The sequence below is a fragment of the Marmota flaviventris genome, chromosome 1, assembly GCF_047511675.1.
Source record: "Marmota flaviventris isolate mMarFla1 chromosome 1, mMarFla1.hap1, whole genome shotgun sequence".
NCBI classification, from domain to species: domain Eukaryota; kingdom Metazoa; phylum Chordata; class Mammalia; order Rodentia; family Sciuridae; genus Marmota; species Marmota flaviventris.
The window spans coordinates 72,900,504-72,927,336 of NC_092498.1; the positions used below are offsets into that span (position 1 = coordinate 72,900,504).

The window sequence follows — 26,833 nt, forward strand, 5'->3', positions numbered from 1 at the left end:
AGAGTGAATGCTCAGGAATCAGAGAGTCCTGGGCTCAAAGCTCATTATCATCCATACCTATGTGTCCATAGATAGCTCTTCTGAAATTCAGGGATGATAGTAAATGCACCTACCTGAAGAGGTCATTGTGAAGACTAGCCCAGCTAATAATGGATTTAAGAGCACTTAGCCTAATAACAAAATATTCACTGAATAGGAGCTGTTGTTAAAATACCCTTACACATTTGCAAACCAATTTCTTTGGCAATCAACTCATACAGATACTTAAATGTAAAAGGGAATGCTGATTTTTTTTTCACATAAATTTGAAATAAGCCCTTTCATAATGTTAATAAAAAAAAAAAAAAAGATGCTCTTAAGAGGAACTCCAGCTTTTTATCCAGGTTCACCTGAAGGAAAGGACACCCACTTTGCAGAAATGCTGTTCTTCTGTTAGGCAGACACCATGGTGGTCTCTTGGGCATTAGCTGTCATTGGCTTGGCATAAGCTGCATGTGGGAGGAAAGTAACAACACACTCTCAGACTAACATCCCCCGAGACTCATAGCAATAGTACAATGACTGTAGGACCTTGATTAATCTAATAAACAAAGTGGATTAAGTATGGAGCATCAGTATACAGAGTCTCAAATGCTTATTGACAACAGTAGCACACTCTCCTTCTCTGAGAGCTTGCTGAAAGATGACTCTGCTCTCATTTTCTTGCATCACGGTGATGGATTAAATGCAGTTCAGTGTTATAGCATCCCATGCAATAGGAGTTGTAGTGTTCCTGCTTCTGAGATAAGAAGGAGTGGCCCTGTCACCCATTTTGTACTTCTAAAGTGAGGCTTACGGTACACCTCTCCTCTTATTTAATTTTTAGTGGTTTTCACTCATTTTATAATTTAAATGAATGGAGAGTTTCTTCAGAAGAGAGTCAAGAAGGAAAGAAAAGAAGACTTTAGTAGGTTGATAGGGAGCTGTAAGACATAAAGAAAATCATCAGGACTGGGAGTATAGCTCAGTGATAGAGCACATGCTTAGTTTTTGCAAGTCCCTGGGTTAATCCATAGCACTAAAAAAGCAGAAGGAAAAGAAAAGAGAAAACAAATCAGTAACAGTGCTTCTATCGCCCAGCCATACTTGTGCAAAAGACTCATTTCATATAACTCTGCACCTTTTTCCCAGCTGCCCACCCCTACCACTTAGCTCAGAACAGAAATACCCATCAGGAAAGAAGAGCATCACAAGGAAAACAGCTCTTGAAAATAAACTGTGTCCTTAGATCCCTCCTCAAGTACCAGACACACACTAACACAATGAGTTCCAGTCCTACAAAGCAGCTGCCTAATCTATGATGACAGGACATTACTTGGTTTCTGGTAGCAGCTAGTCACATGGAAATGACTGGTTTTGCATGCCTTTTAAAAAAAATGATCCCTAGCCAGGCACAATGGCACATGCCTTTAATCCCAGCTACTTGTGAGGCTGAGGCAGAAGGATTACAAATTTGAGGCCAGCCTGGACAACTGAGCAAGACCCTGTCTCAAAATAAAAAATAAAAAGGGCTGGGGATGTAGCTCAGTGGTAAAGCACTTGCCTACCATGCATGAGGCCCTCGGTTCACTCCCTGAAACCAGAAAACAAAAAAAATTTTTTTCAACCCTCAGCCATCACACTTCCCTTCATCCTTCTCTTTCATAGTCTACTCAGAAGCACAGAAGAGGAGCTCAAATACAGAATACATGTAAACAGGAAGTTGCCAAACTAGACGATTTTGTATAGATCCCAATATGCTAAATGATCCACAGGAAAGTAGGATAATATCCATCATAAAGATGATCTTAAAGACACAGAAATTTCAGACATAAAATGCAATTATAATAGTAGAAAGAATGAAAGTTTCTAAAAACTGTGCTTGAGTCTAGCCAACTCCTCAAAAGTGATCATAAAGAGCACTCAGAACATTAGAATGTTTACTTAGGATGCTTATTTATTTAATGGGAAGAGAGATGGAAATGACCACAGGGAAAAGTCTCCTGAGTCCTCTAGAAGCACTGCCTTATAGATATCAAATAATACACTGCTAATATAGCATCCTTTATTAGTAAGTTTCAGTGCTTTTATCTCCCAGCCATATCTGTGCAAAAGACTCACTTCATATAACTCTGTACCAATACAAAGAGTTTTTTTTTTAGACGTAGATATTAGAACACAAAAACTGCAAGGCAAATTAAACACATTTAGCACTCCAATAACTCTTCAAGGAGAACACAACTACTTCAATTGAAACTTTTTCTAGAATTGGTATGTGATTTTTGACATAAAAGGTCATCTCAAAACCTTTCTTCTACCCTTACAAAACTCAACTCAATTAGAAGCACAGAAATAAAAATGATAGTTCTACCAACAAGGTTTAGGAGATTATGATGGCTTTATTTAAAACCCCTCAAAATCAAGAACAGACCAGTGAAACAGGCACCTCAATCGTGTGATGAATATTAAACTTAGACTCGTATCATTTTATCATAAACACTTTTCAAATTAGAGTCTTCATAGTGTATGCACTTCTGACATGTTGTTAGTAAACTGTCAAGTTGTCAATCCTGTTTTGAAAGGGGACAGCCTCGGAAGGGGGTGCAGGCAACATCAGTTTCTTGTTCTTCAGTAAATCCCACAGTCTAAAATAGAACATGACTGGAAAACAAAATTCCAAAGTAAAAACTAAAATTTGATAGCTTCAAAGTCAACCACAGAGCAGTTGTCAGTACCATGTACCCTGAGTTCATTATTTAGAAAACCGACTCTAAAAGAGAAACGGCAGCCGCTAAGCACAAGGGTGGGCAGCTGCAGAACCCAGACAAGGAAGGAGCCAGCATCACACCTCGACCCGGAACTCCCAGAAGGCTGCAAAGCTATCCTATAAAACTCTGCCTTCTCGAGTCATGCAATAAACCTCAGAGGATCAAAGAGCTCAGGGAAACAGAGGCGCAGCACCCCTCACACACAAAAATACTCTCTTCCATCCACAACCAACCTTTTGACCCACAAGCTCACACACCACATTCTGGGATCTGTCAGGCAGATCAGACTGAAATGCTGTTCTTCCAGGTCTGAAAAAAAGTGTGCATTGAATCTGCAGCCATGGAGTTAAAGGCACTGACTTTTCCTTGGAAAATCTTCTCAGAGAAGAATGGGCCCATATGAAAGCACAAGCCCTAGAGAGTCATTCCTGGAGCTTCATCAATTCCATGATGACAGCTTGAGTTTCCCATTTGCATGAAGCACTGTTCCAATGACAGCTTCCTTGGGGTCCCCACACTGCCACCCAGCATTTCGTAGCTAGGAACTGCTCTACCACCTTAGTGGGAAGGTTGGTAAGAGGACTGCTTTATGTATTAAAGTATAGAGAGTAGATTCCCAAATCATAACTGTCTGCCCCTGTAGGAAGCATCTTCCACAGTGACATGGTAGTCGTTCTCCTGAAGTTGATAAAAATGGCTTGCTATTAATAGTCACTTTTATGTGTGTGTGTGGTGCTGGGGATTGAACCCAGGGCCTTGTGCATGCAAGGCAAGCACTGTACCAGCTGAGCTATATCCCCAGTTAATAGTTACATTTTTAAGAGTAAAGTACAGAGCTATTTCTTAGTCAAAAAGGGAAGTATCCACATGATGGTTTGCATATGACTCTTCTTCTTGGGCAAGTGAATATTAGCAAGACTGGATACACTAAATGATAACTCCCAATGCTGCTAATTTTGCTCATCTGGTATACTGACATCACTTTACAGACTAACAAAACGTTGGCGATAATATCCACTGTTGGCAAGGGAGTCAGAAACAAGAACACTAGTGGGAGTACAAAATGGCACTGCCTTTTGGGAAAAACATATATCATCATCTACAAAAATGGTAAATGCACATCCCATTTTACTGGCCAATCCCATGTTGAAGTCTATTTCCTACAGAAATATTCACCCATGTGTTACTGGAATATAATATAAAGGTGAAAATCTTTGAGAACACATTGTTTAGAATAGCATGCTATTAGAAACCAGAAGAGAAACTCTAAATGATGATATATTTCTATGTGGAGTAGTATACAACTATTTTAAAAAGGGTAATTAATTCAAAAGCAGGATCACAGAGTTTAAATGGATAAACAGTAGATGAACTTATATCTTAGGGAATAAAGAAAAATGTTTGTAATGAGACTTCTGTACTAGGGAGTCTACAAGAGAACCCAAGGGTTCACAATGACATGAAGAGGGCTGACTCTGGGACAAGAAATGTGAAGTACTAGGGCACAGAGTCAGGAACCTCAATTGTTACCTTATCACTAACCTTTTGCACCTTCTGAATTTTATACCATGTGCTGTCAATATAACATTTAAGAGTGTGCATTCTGGAGTCAAGCATTCTTCCTTCAAAGACCAATTTTATATACTTGTCCAGGATGAACTTAGACAAGTCACTTGATCTCTGTATCTCAGTTTTTTCTTTTTTTACAACAATTTTTATTTATTGGTTCTTCTTACTTATACATGACAGTAGAATCCATTTTGATATAATTATACAAGCATGGAATATATCTTATTGTAGTTAGAACCCCATTCTTGTAGATGTATATGATGGTGGGATTCACCATGATGTTTTCATATATGTACATACAAAAATTATGTCAGATTCATTCCACTGTCTTTCCTTTTCCTATCCTCCTTCCCTTCCCTTCATTCCCCATTTTCTAATCTTGTACCTCAGTACCTTGAGCCGAAAACTGAAATTAACACTGCCAATTCCAGAGAATTATGATATGTGTCAAGGACTCAAAACAGTGGCTGTTGCACAGTAATCCTCACATTTAAGTATTATAGTTATTATTTTATATGTAATTTTTCAAATTAAGAACTAAACTTCAAATGTACTTATAGAAAGCTCTCTCCATGTATAATGTTTTTAAAAAGCAAACTATAGAACATCAATAATGTGCTAACATTTTTAAAAATACATACAACACCAGAACAGCAAAGAATCTGAGTCACCCCCAAAGCATTAGCAATGATAATTTATAAGAAGGAGCATGGTGGAAAGAGATGAAGGAATACTTCAGTTTGCTACTTATATTCCTCTCTACTGTTTGAACTTCTAATCAAAGGCATGAATACACTGGATCATGTCAGAAAGACAAAATTTAGAGTTCGCAGAGCCCCAAAGCCTCTTTTCACTAAGGAAACTAGACGAGAAATAAATAACACTCCATTCCCCTGTTGGAGAGATAGAGGAAGCAGGTCTAACTAAAATTTCAGCTTCACCACTTATAAACTCTACATGCAAAGGCATAGTTAGGCCTGTGGACATTTGACTCACTTTCAAGGCACAGCATACTAGACCAAGAAGAGTAAATTCAGAATACAAGGAGAACACAATGGTGCCCTCTGGAGTTGTGCAACAGGGTGGCCATGAAGCACACAATACCCTTGTTCACATGAGCGAGAAGAATTTTCTGGGCCCTGGCACAGCTGGGTGGGCCCAGAGGAGCTCCAGCCACCATTTGCTCCATTCATACACTATACGAACTATACCACTGTACAGAGGGTACAGCTAAAAATCCCCTATGCTAAGTTTAGGTGGCAAACATGCAGGCCTCTGGCATTGCTGCTAATCTTATAAATCAGAAGGTCACCTTTCCAGAGACTCCATAGAAAGGAGGCAGCCAGCTCATCTTCCAAAATCACCAGCCAACTGCCAATAAAATAAGGAAGGGAAGGAGAGATGGGAAAGGAAGAGACCTATTTCTTTAATGGAAGAACCTCTGCTTAGAAACAGGAGGAAGGCAACAAAGTGTTAACTCTTAACAAAGGCACCATCAACAGAAAGTATTACCTAGAATTTTATAAGGCTGAATATCAATAAAACACAGAAACCAGAAAAGGCAAAGAAATTTCAGGAAAGTATACTAATGGGAAAAGCATTCCACTCTTTACTAACAACCTAAAAGTGGTGTGGACCTAGGCTTTTACACTTCAGCTGAAAACAGTAGGCATGCTCTCTACCTTGTCACCTGATGGCATTGTAACTCCCAGGATTTAAACTTTGATTTAAATCCAAGAAAATGCCATGACCATATGGGACAAGGCAGTTGCTCCTTTTGAGGCCCAAACAGCACTCCAGGCTTTGTCCAGCAAATACCAGCACAGCTTCACAATTACTCTATCCATCAAAAACAACACATTTCCAAACACTCTTTGGAGTAGGGGTGAAGGGTGGGTAGGTGGTTCAATCATATTGAGAAGCACTGATTTCAACTGGAGTAAGGTAATTTATTATGATACTGCTGTGGGAGTGAGCCACGTGCAGTTCCCTGGCTATTCTGTTGGCACTGTAGGCTTCTTTGCCTTTGCATATGCTGTTTCCTGATCCAGAAAGGTCATCTTCCATTTCTTCTACCTAGTTATCTTCTACAATACCTTCTCAACTCTATTTAAAAAATCATTCACAATCTCTAGGACACACGAGCTCACTGATTGGTCTGATTGGTCCTTTCTCTGTGCAGACTTTTACCATAACCAATCCCCTCTCTCAGGAACATAATCAATGACCTCTTTGTCTTCTCCATACAGATATGAGCTCCTTGGAATTCACTGTTCATCTCCCTGCTCAAAGCACACAGATACCTACCACACAAACACATACTGAACAAGTGAATGACTTGCTAAGCCTCATGAGACTGCAAAATCCTCCATTTACCATAGAGACCAGAGGCCAGCACAGAGCCTAGCCCCAATAGGAGGTCCTACATCAGTGAATACTGCATGGGCGTAGCTGCACTGTGACCATAACTTGCTAATACAGCTGGGAAGGTCTGAGTCTTCCCAAAAGCTCCTCTCTACACAATCAGTGGGCACCTCCTGTGGGTGCAGCCTTGAGAGCAGCAATAGTCTCCTCCTAACCCTCATACAGGAGCGCCACATAGGCACACACTAGTGTAGTCCTTTGACTAACTCAACTAATTCTAGGTTTAATAACACATTCTCCAACATGTGTTTCAGTTTTATTCTTTTTCCTTTTTGGACAAATGGCAAAAATTATTATTTTTCTTTTGGCTAGTTCCAAGTAGTGTGGCACTGACCCTCTGCCCAGTATCCTGGAGGTCAACTTGTAACTCCTGACAGTGGGCCCCGGTTCCTTATGGACACATACCTTGTCCAAGAGCATCCAGATGTGTGAGCAGGTCCTCCCCAAGGAAATTGAGAAAGAAGCCTTTCTGCACCTTTACAGTCATCAGCAAGAGCATCTATGTGAACCACATAATCCCCCACAGAGCTTTATAATAGAGCTAATAGATGATATCATGACCAGTTGTTCTAATGGATGCCAACTTCCATACTGAACTCAAGGTCTTTCATAACAATTCCTTATGCCTATAAAACACTTGATCATTTACATGGCTTCATAAATGATCTCAGTTGATTATGATAGTTCCACTGTAGATGAACTACATAAGTAGTATAGTACCTGTTTATAGAAAAGGAAACTAAAACTAGAATCCTTCCCATGCTTAAAAAACAAAACTCATGAGCTATAAAAATGATTATAAAAATCAATAGGAAACCAGTAATATTGAATCTGAGAATATCCAGTACACACTGCACCTGTAGTGCAGAGGCCACTACCGGTGTCAGGAATGAAGCATAAAAGTATGAGATACACACTGCTATTCTCACTTGAAGATGTCAATGGCCAAGGATCTTGTTGGAGCCACTTCTTCTACTTCTTCTTCATTTTTTAAAATATTTTTTAGTTGTCATTGGATTTTTATTTTATTTATTTATATGTGGTGCTGAGAATAGAACCCAGTGCCTCACACATTAGACAAGTGCTCTACCACTGAGCCACAACCCCAGCCCCTGGAGCCACTTCTTGATGTGGACACCTACATATACAAATCATGTGGCAGCCTGCCAAGTTCTGCAGATATGGAAAACAGGTACCAAGAACAAACTGAGACAGTCCTTCTGACGAACAGCAGGGCTGGGCTGTCTTAACCTGTCACATTTAACTTGAGCTTCAACAGTCACTTCATTTTCCACGCCTTAACTGTCTTGTCAAAAAAAAAAAAAAAAGGAACAAACTACTCCATCTTCCTTGTAAGAGGCTAAAAGGATCAAATAGGATAGGTGAGAAAGCATTCCAAATAGTAAAATGCCCCACAGAACAGGAGTAGAATATTATCATTCTACACACAGGAAAATGACGACTTAAGCATTCAAGTCTTATTTTCTCTATCAGGCCTGACAACTTAACAAGGTAATCAGAAGCGTGTCACCATCAGTAAGTCATTTAGGACAAAGGTCACTTGAAATAAAAGATATATTTAGGTTAACACGAAAACTGCACAATAGTGTCATTGTCAGTTCTCCCTCGTGTTGCGACAGACCATCCCTAATGGACCAGCAGGTCTCTCCTTCCATGTGTTCTGGTTTCACAACTTGCTCCTTCTGGCATGATAATACACAGTCCTAAACTGCCTTTCCTAAGTGATATCTGGTCTTACAGATCACCTGAAAAATAATGAGTTTTGCCACCCCTACCTGCAACGGAGGGACCATCTCACTTTCACACTAAGGGCAGGTGGCCAGAGCCCCAGAACCCTGTTCTGCTGAGTCTCAGTCCACACTAACTTCTGATGAACCTGCTATAGTGTAGGCTGAGATATCATTGGGGTTCTCAAAAGGGAGCAAATAGTCAAGAGCCCAGTCCAGCACACAAGTTTCAAGATCACAGGTGTCCAACCAATATCAGTAGCCATCTTACACCACTGCACAGCAGTGGAGTTGCCTGGTCTCAAAAGAGGCTGCATGTGCTGCTAAACTCATAGTGAATTCTGTCAGTCACTTAGCTTTATGAAAATGGATACCCACCAGTCCCACACCACCACCGCCAACCCAAAACAAAACAAACAAGTAACAAAAGCATGGCTGGGTGGTTAAGGCACTGTACTTAGAACATGGCAGCAAATCACAAGTTCCACTACTCATTAGACTTGTGATCTCAGGCAGGTTCTATCACATCTCTGTACCTTAATTTCTCATTTGTAAAATAGGGATAAGAACAGTTGTCAGGAGCATCAAATAAAATAATAGATGCACAAGCTTGGCATAGTGCCTGGCACACAGTAAGCAGGAATTTTGGTTTACTACTATTACAAAAATGAGGTACTGCTCTAATAGTTTATATCATCACAAAGGATGGTGGCATGAACAATTTGAAGTCAAATTAACTTCAGTTCCATGTTAAAGATGTAAGTTTAAGAATCTTTCCATTGTGCTTAACGAGACACCCACAGACAAAGTACAGCATTTGGACATAATGTTCACCAAATATGCTGTGATAGTTTTCCTCTTAAAAATGTTAAAAATAAATAAATGTCAGCTCCCCTTTCAGAGAACTACAGGAACTCTGTAGAAAGGCAACAAAATTTCAGGGACCTAAAGAAGAAGTTGTTTATACATTAGACAAACAAAAGTCATCCAGTAAATATGCCATGGTTATCAGAAATATATAACAGGGGAAGGAAGAGGTGATCCCTAAACAGTTTTGTACAAACCTTGTTTTGTTTTTCTCATTTTAAAAAGCAGTTAATACTGCTGCCTAGAGAAAACAACCAAACACAGAAATATTTTCAAAAGCCAGGCATGAGAAAAACTAGTATTTTCTTCCAAATCCTGCTTAAAGCGTGCAATCTCCCAAACAAATTTTAAGTATGCCAAAACATACAGAAATTACAAAACTCAATACCAAAATAATTCATGTGTTACAACCATAATTACTTCAATAGCTAGAAAATTATTATCCTCATAAGAAAATCCTGACTAATAGCTTAAAACACTGTCCTTCTGAGTTAATCCAGCAGGGAAGAAATGAAGAAAATTCAGAGTTCAGTCATTTTGATGTCCACATACTAAAAAGACTATCTCCACCAATTACCCACATGCAAATAATTTTAAATGTCTTTGTGCAACCGTCACATTAGCTTGGCTTCTAAGGTCTTTCTTCTACCTCGCCTCTTTTTCATAGAGGTTTCTATGGAAGAAATCGAAGGAATGCTTTATTCCTCTGCTTCTGTCTGCCCCCCCCACACACACACACCCCACTTTTTGTAAGCCTTTGTCTGATCTACTCCAAAGAACTGAAGCCAGAAAGGAAAGAGCAAGGGAAGGTAGGAAACAGAGAGTTTGACTTTGCTCTCAGAAGCCACCATTTCTCAGGTAGAAAATAAGAATGTCATGCCATGATGACATTTTGCCTTGTGTCACAATGATTAATAGTCCTAATTTTTTCCAATTAAAGGAGTAAAGGCAACGAGTCAGTGGAATCTGACCAATCTTGCATGGTGGTTTGGCCAGTGAGAGCTATAATTTGGATGCAGAATGAAATCTAAAATGATTCTTTTCCTTCTGACAGCCCAGTGTAATATATTTCCATCCCTGAGCTTTTTTTATTACAATAAAAAAGAAGCCTTTCATAAAAATAAGTTATTTCCAAATCTGACCCTATTAACCAATGTTTTCTTTGAAGTCATACAATATAACCCCAAAGTAGAGTACAGCATTTAATTTATTTGTTTGAATAAGTTAATGATACCTGCAATGCCTTACTAGGGACAGAAAGACAGGGGGAAAGAGTGGGTTTTATGTGGCATTTATCAAATATCAAAATTCACAGAATCAAACACATGGAGAACTGTCCAAGAGCTTCGAGGTAATTGCAAATGTAGTAAGCTGGTAGAAGAGACCAGCACAAACAGTAAATATCTCATAAATTCAACTCAGTTACTTGAACACTAATCAAAACTTTTCCAATATAAAATATTCCAGACATTCCATGACATCTGGTCAGAATGCCCAAGAAATCTCTAACTTACAATGAATTTTAAAATTTGAAAGAAACTTGGAAATCACGTCATCCAACTTTCATTTTATGGCTGAGGCCCTAAGAAAATAAATGCTTTGCCTGAGTTCATACAGTTATTATGAAAGAACCAAAATTAGAACCCTAGGCTCTTACTTTCATTAGATAAATTCCTTTTAACTTTTTCAAATGGGCACTTTACAGAATGATGGCATCAAAAAAAAAAACCCTGTTTTCCAGACACGAACAGCTTTATTAAATCCATGGTACAAACTGTGCCACATTGAACATGTGTTCTAGAAAAAGCAATAATTCCATGGCAATTCATACCTCCAAAATAGATTTCTCCACCACTACTTAAAGCAGAAAGATGTCAGCCTATCAGCAGGACACAGTCAGTAACCTCAAAGCTTCCCATAACAGAATTTAAGATTTTACACCAGTCTTGTTGAAGGCATTCTGACAAGTCAGTGGTTTTCAAACTCTGATTTTTGTATTTTTTAAATAAATTATTATATATAACTTCAATATATAAAACCCATAAAAGTAGCACTTTATCCTAATAAATGTATTTTGTACTTTCAATTTTATATATGCTCAGCAATGAGTCACTGAGAACAATGATGAGGGTTCCAGTAAGTCCATGTCACACTGTTATGTAAATCAGAAAGAAGGTAGCCCTTTTCACAGCTAAGACATCCCCAAATCTAGCCATCATGTGCTGAGTATAACCTCCAATACCATACACATGGCATAACAGATCATTTCTTTTTTTATATATTTATTTTTTAGTTGTAGTTGGACACAATATTTTTATTTATTTATTTACTATGTGGTGCTGAGGATGGAACCCAGGGCCTCACACATGCTAGGCAAGCGCTCTACTGCTGAGCCACAACCCCAGCCCCATGACAGATCATTTCTAATAAAATACTTTAATGCAAAGGCTGTTTTAATGAACACAGAAATGAAAAATGGTAAGCTATAAATAACAACTGGAGCCCATTTCTTCAGCATGCTATATATTTCTGTGTTTTGTTTTGGTTACACGGTCAAATGAAAATGCTGTTTGTCACCAATGGCTAACTACATAGTTGGTAGGAGTATTGTTTCCGTCTTTTGATAACAATTTGCCTTGCAACCTCAGGATACTCTTTGTCCTGAAAAAAAGAAAAAATGGTAGGAAGTTTTTGTTGCAAAATTGAATCACTTGAAGAGGCTGTAAAAGCACCCCAAATTTGCAGGAAGCACTAAAAGTGCCTAAGATTTAGTATTACCCAGGGACTGTCTGCAAGTGATTAGATGGTGACCAGAGCATAGGACAATAGCAGATGTGCCTCAGCATCTCCTAGCATTCAAGTGAAGTCCAACAGTCATATGCTGTTGTAGAGACTTCACTTATAAATATTCTACTAAAATTTTAGACCTGTACACACTGACTCAAAAAAATTATTCCTTTATTATAAAAGCATTATAAACTACAACATCTATAGCAAATATTATGCAAGAAGCAGAAGAAGATAGAGAAGTTAAAAAAAAAATAAGAAATTCCAGTCCTGTCTTCATTAATCTCAGTGGTTACCAGTAAATTACTGAATGAAACGGCACTGGGTAGCCTTTTTGTTTTTGTTCTCTATCTGGATTTTTTATGACAATTTTGTAGGGTCATAGAATGAATAAAACTATGATACATGTTTCAGATTTTATATAGATACTCTGATGCACTTTTAACAAATTTTATCACTTCTCTTAACAAATATGTCTTCCTCTGGTTAACATTTTGGAATGTGGGGACATGCCCTGCCCTGCTGAGCCAATCCTCATCTATTTCAACAAACCTTGGTTCTTATATTCTGGACAAGCTGGTATATAATCTTAACAAGTAAGTATGATACACTGAGTGAAGAATTTTCTCCCTCCTCTAAGAAACCCTTCATTCATTGATTCAACGCTTACTGAGCCTGTGTTTCTCTCTAGGGAGATCAAAGCTGAATACCACAGCACCTTTGGCCTCAAGCACTTCAAACAGTGAAACTCTCTTGTGCCCTGAGACAGACAGCTGCAGGGCACAGATGTGAAGCTAAGGAGAGCAGTTTTTATTTATACCAAGGGGCCAGAAACAGAAAGTCTTGAAGAGACATTGCAGCTAGGTTTACCAGGTAAAGAAGGACAAAAGGGAATGGTCATCCCAAGCAGAATTCTAGCAAATGCAAAGGCAGGTCTATGGTCCTGAAGCAGTCTAGCACCTCTGAGGAGAGGTCAGCAGGCCCCTAGGATGGAGGACAGGGATTGAAGAGGAAGAACTGGTCAACACAGGATGGGATTGCAGGCAGATGCTAGTTTAGGAAGGGCCCTGTGTGCCATGAAATGTCTCTAGACTCCGGATCCTGACTGCAAAGGAAACACTAAAGGCTGGCTGGCTGGCTGGCTTGCTTGCTTTCCTCTCCAGGAGAACCACTTTAACAATTTGCTTTTTAAAAACTCATTTGTGGTTTACATGCAAAAGCACATAGTAGAGGAGACTGGAGAAGGATGACAAATTTCAGCAGTAATTGAAACAAAAGAGATATTTCTCCAGCACACCAAGGAACACACAAGCTCCTTGGCCATGCAGGACAAGGCTTCCCTTGAGTTGCCATGGGGCACAGTGAGAATCCCAGGTCCATGTGGAGCAAGAACTTACAACATCAGAATACAAGCTCAGAGGTTAGGGTTTCCAGTTCTTCCAGTCAATGCTGGCCCTCCCCCGATCTAGCTCTCCTTGTGCCACTCAGCTATGTCACTGCAGACTTGGTTTACGCTTTAGGGTTCCTCCCTGCTCCTGTTCAGGTTTAGCTAGGCTCATCCTCATTTATGGATCCACACTTTTATTCCCTTCTAGTCACTCAGCAGTATCTGCTTCTTGGCTGTCTCATTTCCCTATGCACCTCACTGGCTGCATCATTTCCATCTCCCATCCTCCAAGTGGCCCCTCCAGCCTGCTCCATACTGCTACAGAGTACAGTGAATCTGACCATGACTAAAAGACCAAAGCTAGAACAAAAAGACACAGAAGGGACTTATTTCACAGAATAGTGGTATTAATACCAGCATGTTATACAAAATGTAAAATATGGTTGGCAATTTCCTTACCATTGTCCACAGAGCCCCAGAGTCTAAGACTATTTCTCCAGATTCTGTTGCTAGGTCTTGGGTATAATATGAAGGAGTGTGGTGCCACGAGTAGGCCCCCAGTTTCTGCCTCCTATGTGTATCTAACTGTCAGCCTTTCCCGGCAGGTTCCCCTTGAACAAAAAAAATGATCTGCAGGAGGGCTTGAGAGTATATGTATGGCACCAAGCAACAGGCCTAGCTCCTGGCAAGTATTCTTATTAAGTTAGTTTTTCCTCTACTGCCCACTTAAAAAGCTTTCTGTCACTTAAAAAATATACTATAGGTTTTATTTATAGCTAAAAAAAAAATCTTAAAGAAGAATCATCAATATTGAATCCCTCTTTCTTCCACTTCCCAGTCTTAGAAGGAAATCACAAAAATATGACAAACAATTGTCTAAGATACTTAGCATGGGTCAGGTGACAGGAATGAGGTGGGGGGAGGGGCAGAAATTACCCAGAAGGAAGAGGAAAAAGACTTTCCAATTATTCACTGCCAGTTCCACTCAGGTGGGGATACTGGACAATCACAGCAGCTGGTGACTCAGGCCTTTGGGGAGTATCTTAAAATGCAACTTCCATTCTTTTGTGTATATTCTGAGTTCTCCAGGATATGAGACACTCCCTTCTCAGAGCTGTTTCCTCCGGCATACATGTGAATAATATCACCATCCCAAGTCCTTATCTTCGTTTTAAAGCTAGAGAGGAAAATATCTGTCTTAATCTTCACACTGATTTCCCTGTGATGCATGTATGCACTACTTTAATAAATGAATACTAAACAATTAATGAACATAACACCTACCTTGAAAAAATGTTGTACAAACGAAATGAGATTAAAACTATGAAACATTCTAGAGCTCCTCTGCTTGCCCAGGGATCCAGTCCTATACTTCTTTGGATGCCCATCATACTAGGACAATGTATACCTTATACACAGTAGGTATGTCCCATAAAAAAACATTCAAAAAGAGTTTTCCCTCTAAAGTGTCATAAAAGTTGACTGCATGTTTGTCACTAAGAGAAAAACAAATGCAATAAGTTACCACTTAGAAGGATATACTAACTACTCTCAGGGAATACACACTTAAGGATAATAGAAAATGGAAAAGAAAATTTCCCTTAAATTTTCTTTATTCTCCTCAAGGAGTTGGCATTCAACAGTCAGGTCGTTCATGGAAAGTACACCTAAAGTGATGCCCCCAACTAAAGTTCCATACAATAAAACCTCATCTACATGATTTAAATGCAACCTAGGTGGTTAAACCTATCATCCCAGGTTTTTATAAATAATTGCAGCAGGGAGAAAAGAAGCGTTTAAAGACCCAACTTCTGTTGCTTGCTTTAAAGGCACCCAAAGTGACCCGATAACTCAAAGACAATGTGGGAAACTTTGCAAAAAAAAAAAAAAGCTATTATTCAAGTAAGCATAAGCCTAGAATTACTAGGAGATGACCATCTTCAAAAAGTGTCTCAGTTAAATTTATGCTTCTTGGGACAGGCCAGAGAAATTAAATCTTAGACCATGGGAAGGCACTATATTAATTACACGGATTGTACTGAGATAAAAAGGTTTCTGCTTCTGTTTTCTTTGTTCTTCTTACTACAGTGTCTAAAATTGTGCTAACCTAGATTATTAGTCATCATGGAATGTCATAACAAAACACCACAGGCTAGGTGGCTTCAACAACAGAAATTTATTCCCTCACAATTCTGGAGGATGGAAGGCCCAGTCAAGGTCTAGCAAGGGTGGTTCCTGGTGAGGGCTCTCTCTCTGACTAGCATACCATATAGCCTTCTTGCTGTGTGCTCAAATGATCTTTCCTGGGTGTTGCACAAGAAGAGCAATCGAGTTCTCTAGTGTCTCTTCTTATAAGGACACTAATCCTATCTGATTGGGGCCCCACCATTATAACCTCAATTACATTCTTTCTCCAAATATAGCCACACTTGGGCATATGTATATAAATTTGTGGGGAATATGCTTAGTCTATAATATGCATAGTAAGAAATCATTCCTCATAAATGCCAAATAAAAACTCTTCAAGTTATTGAATCTCTGTGTTGAAAGGTTTCTCTTGAATAAATTATCCCAGGTCCCACTGTCCCTCAGGATCTAGTTTACAGAAACATGCAAAATGAGCAGGGACACTAACATCAGTCTTCTAAGCAAATACTTCATGGAGAGAACAGCATTTTTATCTTAGGTAAATTCATTTGAAGCTATTTTTCAAAGACGGATTAGGGCTCTTTTTCAAAGACTTATGCCCCAAGGCCGTCTGAAAGCACAGCTTCACAGTGGCTACTGGGGAATGAACAGGGCAGCGACATTACAAGTAAGCAAACTGGCATAGCAAGAAAAGCCACTTAAAAACTCTGGAATAGAGTTCTTTCTGGATATATAAGACAAGTTAAATTCAGGCTGTCCAGACTCAACTTTCAACAACAGTCTAACCTTGAATCCTGAGAGAAAACCCTATACAAGAAATAGTGCTTGACTTATAAAAGCGTTTATATATTTTTCCCATTATAAAAGAAATTCATGTTAATTTTGGAAATTATTAAAAAAGTAGAAAGAGGAAAAAAATCAACCCTTCAATTATAATCATTGGTTGTAACAACATGGCAACTTGTTGTAATTTGTGCCCAATTCTTCACTTCTCGTAAGTATTTTCCCATTTTTAAAATTTTAATATAATATAATATAATATAATATATATATATATATATATATATATATATATATATATATTTTTTTTTTTTTTCTTCTTCTAATTGGGGTCCAAAACCATAAATATTTAGTGTTTTTAATTTTGAAAAACTACTGATAGGAGTATTAAAGGAAATTCTGAATACAGTTAATACACAGTTCTCTTTTTAAAAAAAATGGGAGCAACGGAAAACATTTACTGTATGTGCGATGTTGTAGAATTCCTCATCTTATTCTTAGTATTTTTCATGCAGACTTATAGAGAAAACTTCAGAGATTTCTCCTATCTTCATTCTTTATAGAACTGCTTCTTCAGGTTTAAGGGGTTTTCCTCTTTCTTCAAAAGCCAAGCTAAACCTGGAGCCTATTATTACCCAAGCTTCACAAATTTCCTAACCAATGTTGGCTGTCTCAGGAAAACAGAGAGTAGGCCCTCTGCTCTCCCCAGGACAGAGAATAATGTTGTATCCAGGACCTCAGGTGAGGCTATCTTTAGTTGCTTCACATATATGCACCCCCTTGTGCACAAACCTGTCTACCTCTGGTTGCTAATCCATTTTGGAGGAAAAAAATGATATAGAACCAAATCTCTACATTTCTGCTTAAACATTTCAAGGAGATATTTTTAGGTTAATGTCCAATTAAGAATTCAATAAAACTGAACAATAAATTGCTTAGTTAAACAAAAGTGTTTCATTTCTCGGTAGAAATATTTAGCAAATTCACCTAGGAAGACTTTCAAACTTCTTATCCAGAGGATTCTCGCCAACCACCTTCTCTCTGTGGCATGCTCACAGGAGATCTAAGTCCAGGCAGAGATCAAACTCATCTCTTAGTAGTTTCCAAAAGCCTCCTATAGAAATGTCATGTTTGCTTTCTCTGCCTCACCAACTAATAAAAAGCTAAGCCCATGTTTTAGTTCATTACTACATGACAGATACCTCTTTCCAGGTTTAGTTTCTTTCCTCCTTAGGGATGTAAATGTAATGCAATCTGGGGCTGGAGTCTCTCTGCAGTGCAAAGGATTGGACCAAAAATAAAGGTGTGGGTTTGATCCCACTTTCAGGTCTTCATTCAAAGATTGGCAGATGCACACAGCACCAAGTCAAAATTCCTAGTTAACATATACCATGTACCACAGTGTGGGGACACTTTTGATAAATTCATTTCTTATCCTATACTTTTTTCTCTGCCAACAACAGATAGCGAGGAAAAAAAAAAATCCAGTAAGTTTTGTTACTGTAGCACTCAAGGGCACTCATAGACTCATTTTTCTTAGGAAGACCACAGTATACTTATCAAAGATGAAATGGCATCCTCTGCAGTCTCCTTTTTATCCACTTAGCCACCTACCTTCCTGTCCCAGTTGTTTCTGGAAATGGTCATCTCAATAAAAGTAAAAAGATGGGATGCAAATAGAAGGATCAAAGATGCCTCAGACAGTAAAGGACACTCTGGCAATACAAGTTGAATGTATTGATCCAACCTCTGAACTATGGATGAGGGTGATGGGTCTTCCTGCAGTGTTTCCAGTCATCAAGGCCATTCTGCTTAATAAGGGAAAGCAGAGAAAACCCACCAATTGGTTTTCCTTCCTTTTTCTCACAACTTTATTGAGGTATATTTAACAAATAAAAGTTGTATATATTTAAGGTGTACAACATGATATTTTGATATATATACATTTTAAATGATTACAAGCAAACTAATTAACACATCTAACACCTCACAGTTACTTTTCAAACCCTGCTGTCAGAACACTTTGATTTACTCTTAGCAAATCCAAATGTATAATATGCTATTATTAAATACAGTTTCTACAGTAGACCACCAGTTGATTTTCTTAATACAGTTCTACATACCATGGGGAAATACCTCCCAAATTTTGGCAATAGGCTTTGGACCAAACTTAATTTTTATTTACTTATTTATTATTTTATATTATTTCCTGTATGATGCTGGGGATTGAACCCAGGGTGGTATGCATGCTAAGCAAGCACTCAATCACAGGGCTACATCGCCAGTCCCAGATTTAAGTTTTAATAGTATTAATGTTTGCCTCTTTCTGTGCATTTATTGGTTGTTTCAGTGTGTAGTTATGAAAAGTTACGTTAGGGAATGGAAGTTTAAAGTCACTTCAAGCTGGAATCCCTTACTTCAAATCACATGTTTTTCATGATTGGAAAAGTATAATTTTTAAGAATTCTAAATTTAACCCTGTGGAACCCTGTGGTTACCCACCCCCCCCCAAAAAATATATATATATATACACACACACACATATATCTCACACATACAAACACATCTACTGCTTTAGATATTTAAGCATTTTTTCCATTTGTGGATTTGTGTAGGTACTTACATATTATTTGGGGGATGCATAAATCTTGTGTATTAAATTATTATTGTGCATTCTGTTTTTCAACATCCTTTTGGGGAAATCTCACAAATGCGCATGATCTGGCATGAAATATTTGTTTGGGAGAAAACTGTCACAGAAATAGAAATAACTAATGCTGCCTCAGCCAGGCAATGCACTAGTGGAACACAAGAAAACAGCATAAAATTTAGTTTAATACCAACACTACACAGACAGCTAATATTTCTCAGTTTTGTAGAGTTCTCTGTATCCTTATTAATCCAAGGCTTGGAGATGACTGCTGTTTGAAAATTTGTAGTCTGTCACTTTAAATGTTGGAATGGACAGACAGACTACATAATCAAAAAGTCAAAACAATTAACTAGGTCTCAAGTAGGCCCGTTGTTTTAGTCATCACACACAAACCAAATGATTAATCATGGTCTTCAGCCTAGAGCTTTTCTTCTTTGCTCCAGATCCAGATCCACTTCTTATCAGATGTTGCCTCCTCTAAGTTTTCAGGTGTCTCAAATTCAATGGGGCCAAACAAAACTCTTAATCTTACCCTATTACCTGTCCTGCCTAGACAGAACATCTCATTTATTGAATGAATAGCACATGCATTCACCTAGGTGCCAAAGCAGAGAACTACATGCTTGTGAACCCCAAAATTCACATAGTGAAACCCTAATAATGGTAATTGATGACGGTGCCTTTGGTGTCATGAGCAGGGAGCCTTCCTGATGAGATTTGTGCAGTTATAAAAAGAAACAGGAGAATGGCCAGGCACAGTGGCACATGCCTGTAATCCCAGCAGCTCAGGAGGCTGAGGCAGGAGGATCAAGAGTTCAAAGCCAGCCTCAGCAAAAGCCAGATGCTAAGCAACTCAGTGAGATCTTGTCTTTAAATAAAATATAAAATGTGGCTCAGTGGTCAAGTGGCCCTGAGTTCAATCCCTGGTACTGCCCCCCGCCAAAAAAAGAGACAGGAGAGAGTTCGCTTCCCCTCCTGCCTAACCCTTTCCCTCCACATAGGAATACAAGAAGGTGTCCATCCCCAAATCAGGAAGTAAGTCAGCCTGCATCTTGATCTTGGACTTTCTGGGCTTCTGACACTGTGAAAAAATAAATTTCTGTTGTTTAAATTACCCAGTCTAAGGGCTGGGGATGTTTTTCAGCAGTAGAGCACTTGCCTACCATGTGTAAGGCCCTGGGTTCAATACCCAGTACTGAAAAGAAAAAGAAAAAAATATGACTGTAAATTACGCAATCTATGATATTTTTTGTGATAGTCTCCTGAGCCAATGAGAACTTTTCTCCAATTCCTCATAACCAAGAACCAAGCCCTATTGTTTTCATTTCTTAAATCCCTCTCTCAAATCCAACCATATTTCAACATATCAAGGACTGCTAACCTGGTTCAAGAATTTAACATCTCTTACCTCTTATTGTAATAACTTGTTACTCATTTTCATGCCATCCCTCTTCTTCATAAGCAATAATATATATGTTTAAAGTTTAATACTACTCAGATTTCCAGTATTTCCTAATATTTTAAATGAGAACTGATAATGTTATAATAAAAGAATTATTCTCATTTGTTCATTGACCAAATGCTATCTATACAATACGTATTTTCTATGGTTTCAATCCTAGTCTGTCTGTATTTTGATTTCTTTTGTCATTTAACACTAGGAACCTGGAATATATTACAGAAATAGTTTTATTTATAAAATATCCTATTGTATAATACTCTGACAACCTGGTCATAACCTAAATCCATTAAACTACTGTATGGTCCTTTATGTTGTTTTATAGAAAACATGGTAAGGGACAACTCTGTGTGTAGTGTTTTGCTCCTATTTTTTTTTCCATGTAAACATTGAGGAGGGGGATTACCAGTTCAAAACTTCTATAATGGCTATTGTATCAGACAATACAACATAGTAGCTAAGAGAGTAGGGTCTGCAAAGACTTGATGGATTCCAATTATTTTCTATGAGACCTTAGATAGGTTGCTTAACCCTTCCATGATTCAGTTTCCTGTGAAATGTGAGTGGTAATTTAATCTACCTCATAGTGTGTCATGATGACTAAATGACAGCACAAGACAAGCTCTTAGAACTGTGCCTGGCTATTTTGTATATTATATATAAACATATTTTATATATTTTTGTTATTTATAATATAAAAATTACAGTTTGCAAAAAGGATCATATTTGTTTCCAATACAATCAGCAGTGTACTGCATATCAGTTTTATTGCAACCAAGACACCAAAAGGTATTGAAACTTTTTTGTGAGATTTTTATTTAATTAGTATATCCAGTGATATATTAGCACACATTTTTTTTTTTTAATGCCAGAGAGGACAACAGTTGTTTCTTAAGTTTAAATTGCTTAAATGGAAATAGGCTTGGAGAACTGTACTGCATTATTCTTTTGTCCTACCATCCTCTGGCCAAATATACTTACCAGTTCAGTTTAAAAAGAAAAAAAAAAAAAGTTGTACTAGCCACTTTGTTGGTCTAAAAATGATCAGCAAAATAAAAAAGGCACAAAGAATGATGGGTAGTGTCCTATAATTGGCTATATGACTCCAAAGATACTTTACATGAATTCTTCTGTTACAGTGATCCAAGAGAATTGTCAAATGCAATAGTAAAGAACAGAACAAAATGGTCACTATGCAGTTGATTCCAGTGGTGGGCAAAAAGAACTTAGTAGCAAAACACAAGAGAGACAACTTATACAATATATGTAATGGCTTTGAATATTCATTCCACCTTTAATGAGAAATATTATATAAGACCTTAATTGAAGAAAAAAGTATAAGTAAATTCTAAGTAAAAATAAATACAAATAAGTGACTGTTAAAAACAGAAGGAGGAAAAAAAAACTACCCATCAACACTGTGCCAACAACATGAAAGGAACTTAACAAAAATCTAAGGAGTCTGACTTCAAACCCTCAGGTTTCACACATGTAGCATTTAGAGCAGAGTTTTCAAACAACAGGTCAGGACCCATTAATGTCACTGAGTCAGTTAATGATCAACATCTTTTTTGAATGAAAAATAATATATCACACGGGGTATGAACAAATATGGTTTTGGTTGTATGTGTGGGGTGGTATTAGATGGTGTTTATGTATAAGCTGGGCCAGGAAATTAAATGTATTCCTTTTAGAGATGATAGTCAAACAAGATTAAAAACTGCTGATCTAGAATGAACTCTCTGAAATTATTTCCTCATCTCATACAAGGAAGTTATCCTTCTGTTTCAGAGGGTAGACTCGAAAAAAAAAATTTCACACTTTTTCAACCATGAAACACATTAATATTATATTTATCAGCATTTTGGTTAAATTTCCTTAGTGTTAATGTTTCTCTGACACATGTATTCATAGCATAAAGGTCACTAAGCTAGAAACTTATATCAAAAATAATTCTAAAAGTGTTATATCCTCTTAGTAATGAGAACAGCTAAAGACAGAAAAACCTAAACTTGTTGAAATTTTATAATCTCTTTTGTGGCAGCTACCGTAACAGATTCTGAAGGAAAAAAAAAAAAAGACCAGAGAGGAAGGGCATCAACTTTATGTTACCATGGTGACCTTGTGAAAAGAATCATCACTTAGGAGAATGACCAAAAGAGGGAAATATTTTTATAGGCTATTCCCACAGGAGGGTGGACCAAGAACATCAGCTGCCACCTGATCTGCACAGCCCTTCAGTGGTACTTTACTTGGAGGTATAAATCATTCCTCTTCTCTTTCCACTGGAAGTTCAGAATCCTGTGTCAGGTTCTAAATGTCACAAACAATCCCAAGCAGCACACCACTATTTAGTTCCTGTATAATCTAACTACAACATGGTACCACAAACAGGAATCCTTAGCTGAAAAACTGAAAAGTCTAGGTAAGACTGAAGGTGTAAGCCCGTCCGACTCTCCCTATAGGAGCTACCATTAAAGCAACCTTCTGAAGGAAGATTCTGAAGATCCTGAATAGAAAAGAGGAGGTACCTACCTCCTTTTCCTAAAACAGAAGGGATTTTAAAAAGGAATGTGATTCCTACTCAGATAAGTTTAAACACACACACACACACACACACACACACACACGTGCTTCCAGAGAAATACAGGACAAGAATATTTGTAAGGACTCAATGACATTAGGACTCTAATACTTTATTTTTAAAAAGACTCTCATGACTGTCAGATTAGCTTGCTCTTAATTTTGTTTCCCGTAAGGCTCATGGATTTATTGCTGATTTTGTTTTCCAACCTACATTCTCTTGCCAAGCTTAACCAGGCTCACATATGTAAAACATCTGGCTAGGTGTGAGAGGGTGTGGGCTGCAGCTCAGGAAGACTCACTGGCTCACGTGCAAACACTGTGCAAAAAAAATGCCTATTAGACAAATGAGCACAAACATATCTGCATGGTTTTAACCTTCTCTGTGAAGAATCCTCACCACATTAAGGGAGGTAGGAGCTTGACAGATGAGGACATGCAAGTGATCGTGAGCAAATTTCTGAGTGGGAGATCAAAAATGCTTTAGTCACTGCCCATGGAACTCCTACTGGAGAGAGAGAATTGAACAGATTGAGAAAGTGAACAACAATCACCTTGGTTCTGGTAGCTTGCCAGGTAGCATTCAAAAGACTGATCTTAGTTTAAAACCTTAAACTAACCTCTGATCTTAGTTTAAAACCATGTGGCACATGTCACAACAAAAGTTTCTCACTCATAACAATCTCTACACAATGGACATGTTTTTCTAACCAAAGGCAACATTTGGTTGGAAGTAATCCACAGAATTAGAACTGGGAAGGACCTTAGGTAGAACTGACCTAAGGGCTAGGACTCAGAAAGATTAAGCAACTTATCTAAGGTCACATAGCTGACAACAGAATCTAGACAGGAACAGAAATTAATTAGAGTTACCCAATAAAACATGCTTACTAATTTGCTTTTTTTTCCCCCCCAGAGCTGGAGACGAACATAAGACCTCACAAATACTAGTGCTCTACCAGTAAGCTACCTCTCCAACCCTTGCTAATAAGTTTTTAAAAAGAGAACATTCCCTGTCTTTCAGGACTATAGTTTTATCACTATGCCTTGCCCTAGAATCATAACACTCAGGAATATGACTGACCATACACTATTTGAAGATCACTCATCATTTACGTGGAGGAAATAGTAGCCATGTATCAAATTTGAAAAAGAATGTCTGATAAATCTTACTATGATTATAAAATTAATTTTATTTATATTTTTAGTATATTACTTGAAATTTAATCAAAAATTATAGACATAAGTATCCCATACATAGAAGACGATACATAAGTATCACTGCAAAAACAGTTTGCATAGATTTATTTCAGCTATTCTAAGTTACTAAGATTGACTTATTTCAAAGAATGAAGAAACTGAATTACTACTATACCTGGTATCAACCAAACATCTGAGCCCATAAAATATCTTTACTATTTATAAGAACTAAATAAGAGAAATGCACACACCAACCAAGGTTTAAAAAAAAAATAACTTGCAGTATAAGCAGCTACAAATAGTGCTCTCCATGGTGAGAAATAAAGTCCACACATCATAAGTATCCTAGCAAAATTTTCTCCACACACACACACACACACACACACACACACCTAACAGATGGATTCTAAAAAACAGCTCAGCATTCCACAAGCCAAATGCTCAAAATGTAATATTAAAAGATGATTAACATTCCTGTACATGTGATACTGCATAAAGGAGAATGACAGCAATAATTTTGGGTAGAAGAACCCTCTTTGCTCTTGCCCCTTATCTCACTCAATCCTCACTCAACCTTCTTTTCCTAAATGTGTATGCTCACGCCCTTCTACCTCCCCTACTCTGCAACCAAATCACAACCAAAACCGAGTAGTCTGTCGCAGCCGAAAACAGTTGACTGATAATATCCGGTATCCAATTCCAAGAAATCCCAGAGTGGTTTTCAAGCCTCTGCCCACAGCATGTAAAGAAAGGCAAGAGATGAACTAATCGATATCAGCAGCCCAGCTGTGACCTGGCACATAAAGAAATCAAGAAAATAAATCCTGCTCATAATCTGTATAATTTAACACTTGGAAGAAAGCAACATCTGGGATCAGCTCCAAGCAGGATAGTATTGCCTGGATGGCTCTGTGCTTCCTGCACTGTGTTAAGGTCCATGATGAGGTGATATCCTCTCGTTCATCACCAGTTCACCCAAGGCAATGTTTTCTCCCTAGCAAGGGTTAACACCGCCCCGCCGCACGCCCCCCCCCCCCAAAGAGAAGAGTAAGGAGAAGGAAAACAACCGCCAACATCTACTTCTCCCCAGTAGAGAGCTTGGCAAAGGCTCCCTTTACACTTTGAAGAGAGGGAAAGCTGGAAGCCTTTCTCAAAGGTGGGTCCAGGACAAACTATTGTCTTGCTAACTGGTCACAGTCCAGAAAGAAACCCAATGTAAAATATGGGGATGCTTAAACAGTCCTTTCAGTGAACTCCAAAGACCTATCCCCAGGTGAAGCTGGGCGGGGGAGGGGTGATGCAGGAATCCCCGGTAACTATGACTTCCTGCAAAGGCTTTCTAGATTTTTTTTTTTTAATTGCAGGAAAATGGATTTCAAACATAATCAGATATCACACATATCTAAATCACTGTCCCAAATAAAAATAAGTACGCCAGTGGGCAGGACAGGGTATTATAGGAAATAAAAGATTGTTAGTAAAATCCATAATGTTCTCTCTGTGTGTTAGATCTTCTGGGAGATTATAATTGCATTTGGCTGCTTCAGGCTTGCCAGGGAGTCTGGCTTAATAGTCTCAACCCTAAAAGGAGTAACTGTCAAGGGGCGACCCAGCTGATATCAAACAACAAAAACGGGAACTGTAATCCGCCTGAAAAGGGAGGAGGGAAAGGAAGGGAGACTCCTGTATTCATCAGTCAACATTAATGTCCTTTGTTGTTCACCTTTGCACAGAAAAGCGAGCACTACCCTGTTCCTTTTTCTCTGAACACCAGTGTCAGCATAGTCCTTTCCTAAAACCTGTCTCCCTGCCTCGAAGATCCAGGCGTTCTGACCCTCCTCCCCATTATCACTCTACAGCCATCCTCCACGGCCACCCCCGTTGCGCTTGCCCTGAGTGGAGAAGGTGGTCAGAAGTGAAAACACTGCCGAAATATCGGTTCCCCTCCAAAAACCAAACAGCCGAGAGGCACAGATGTTGAAATTTGCCAATCCCCGACCCCAAACACACACCCCAAACATCGGGGGGAATGAAGGAGGCTGGGACCGGGCTGGGTCTGTCAGAGCAGGTCTTTAGAGAACACATTCCGCACTTCGGGAATGCTAACCCCATCCTGAGGGATTTCTGAGCTTCCCTACTGTTTAGGGACGTTCTCGCCACGGGATTGTCGTCTCCCTCACCGCCCTGGGAAATCGTTGCGGCCCATCGCCGTCGCTCTGCCGCTTTGGGCAAGAAGGGTATGGAAGGAGAAGAACCCTGTTGGCCTCCTCTTCCAACTTGACACACAACGCGCCCGGTCGCCACTCCAAACTCTGCAGGCAGAGCCCCGAGCGGGCGAGCGGGCGGGCGGGCCGCGCGCTTCCCCAGCCGTCCCGGCGCTCCGGGTCCGGTTCAGGGCACGCCAAGCAAGCGGTGGGAAGAGAAACCCCGGCGCGTACCCAC

At 38.8% G+C, this 26,833-nt stretch overlaps 1 protein-coding gene across 3 annotated transcripts in view; it reads right to left on the bottom strand.

The window, feature by feature from the left end:
• Nucleotides 1-26,833, bottom strand: part of Dock4 (dedicator of cytokinesis 4) — a 439,856-nt gene that overhangs the window by 412,498 nt on the left and 525 nt on the right. The gene's annotated exons all lie outside the window — the stretch shown is intronic.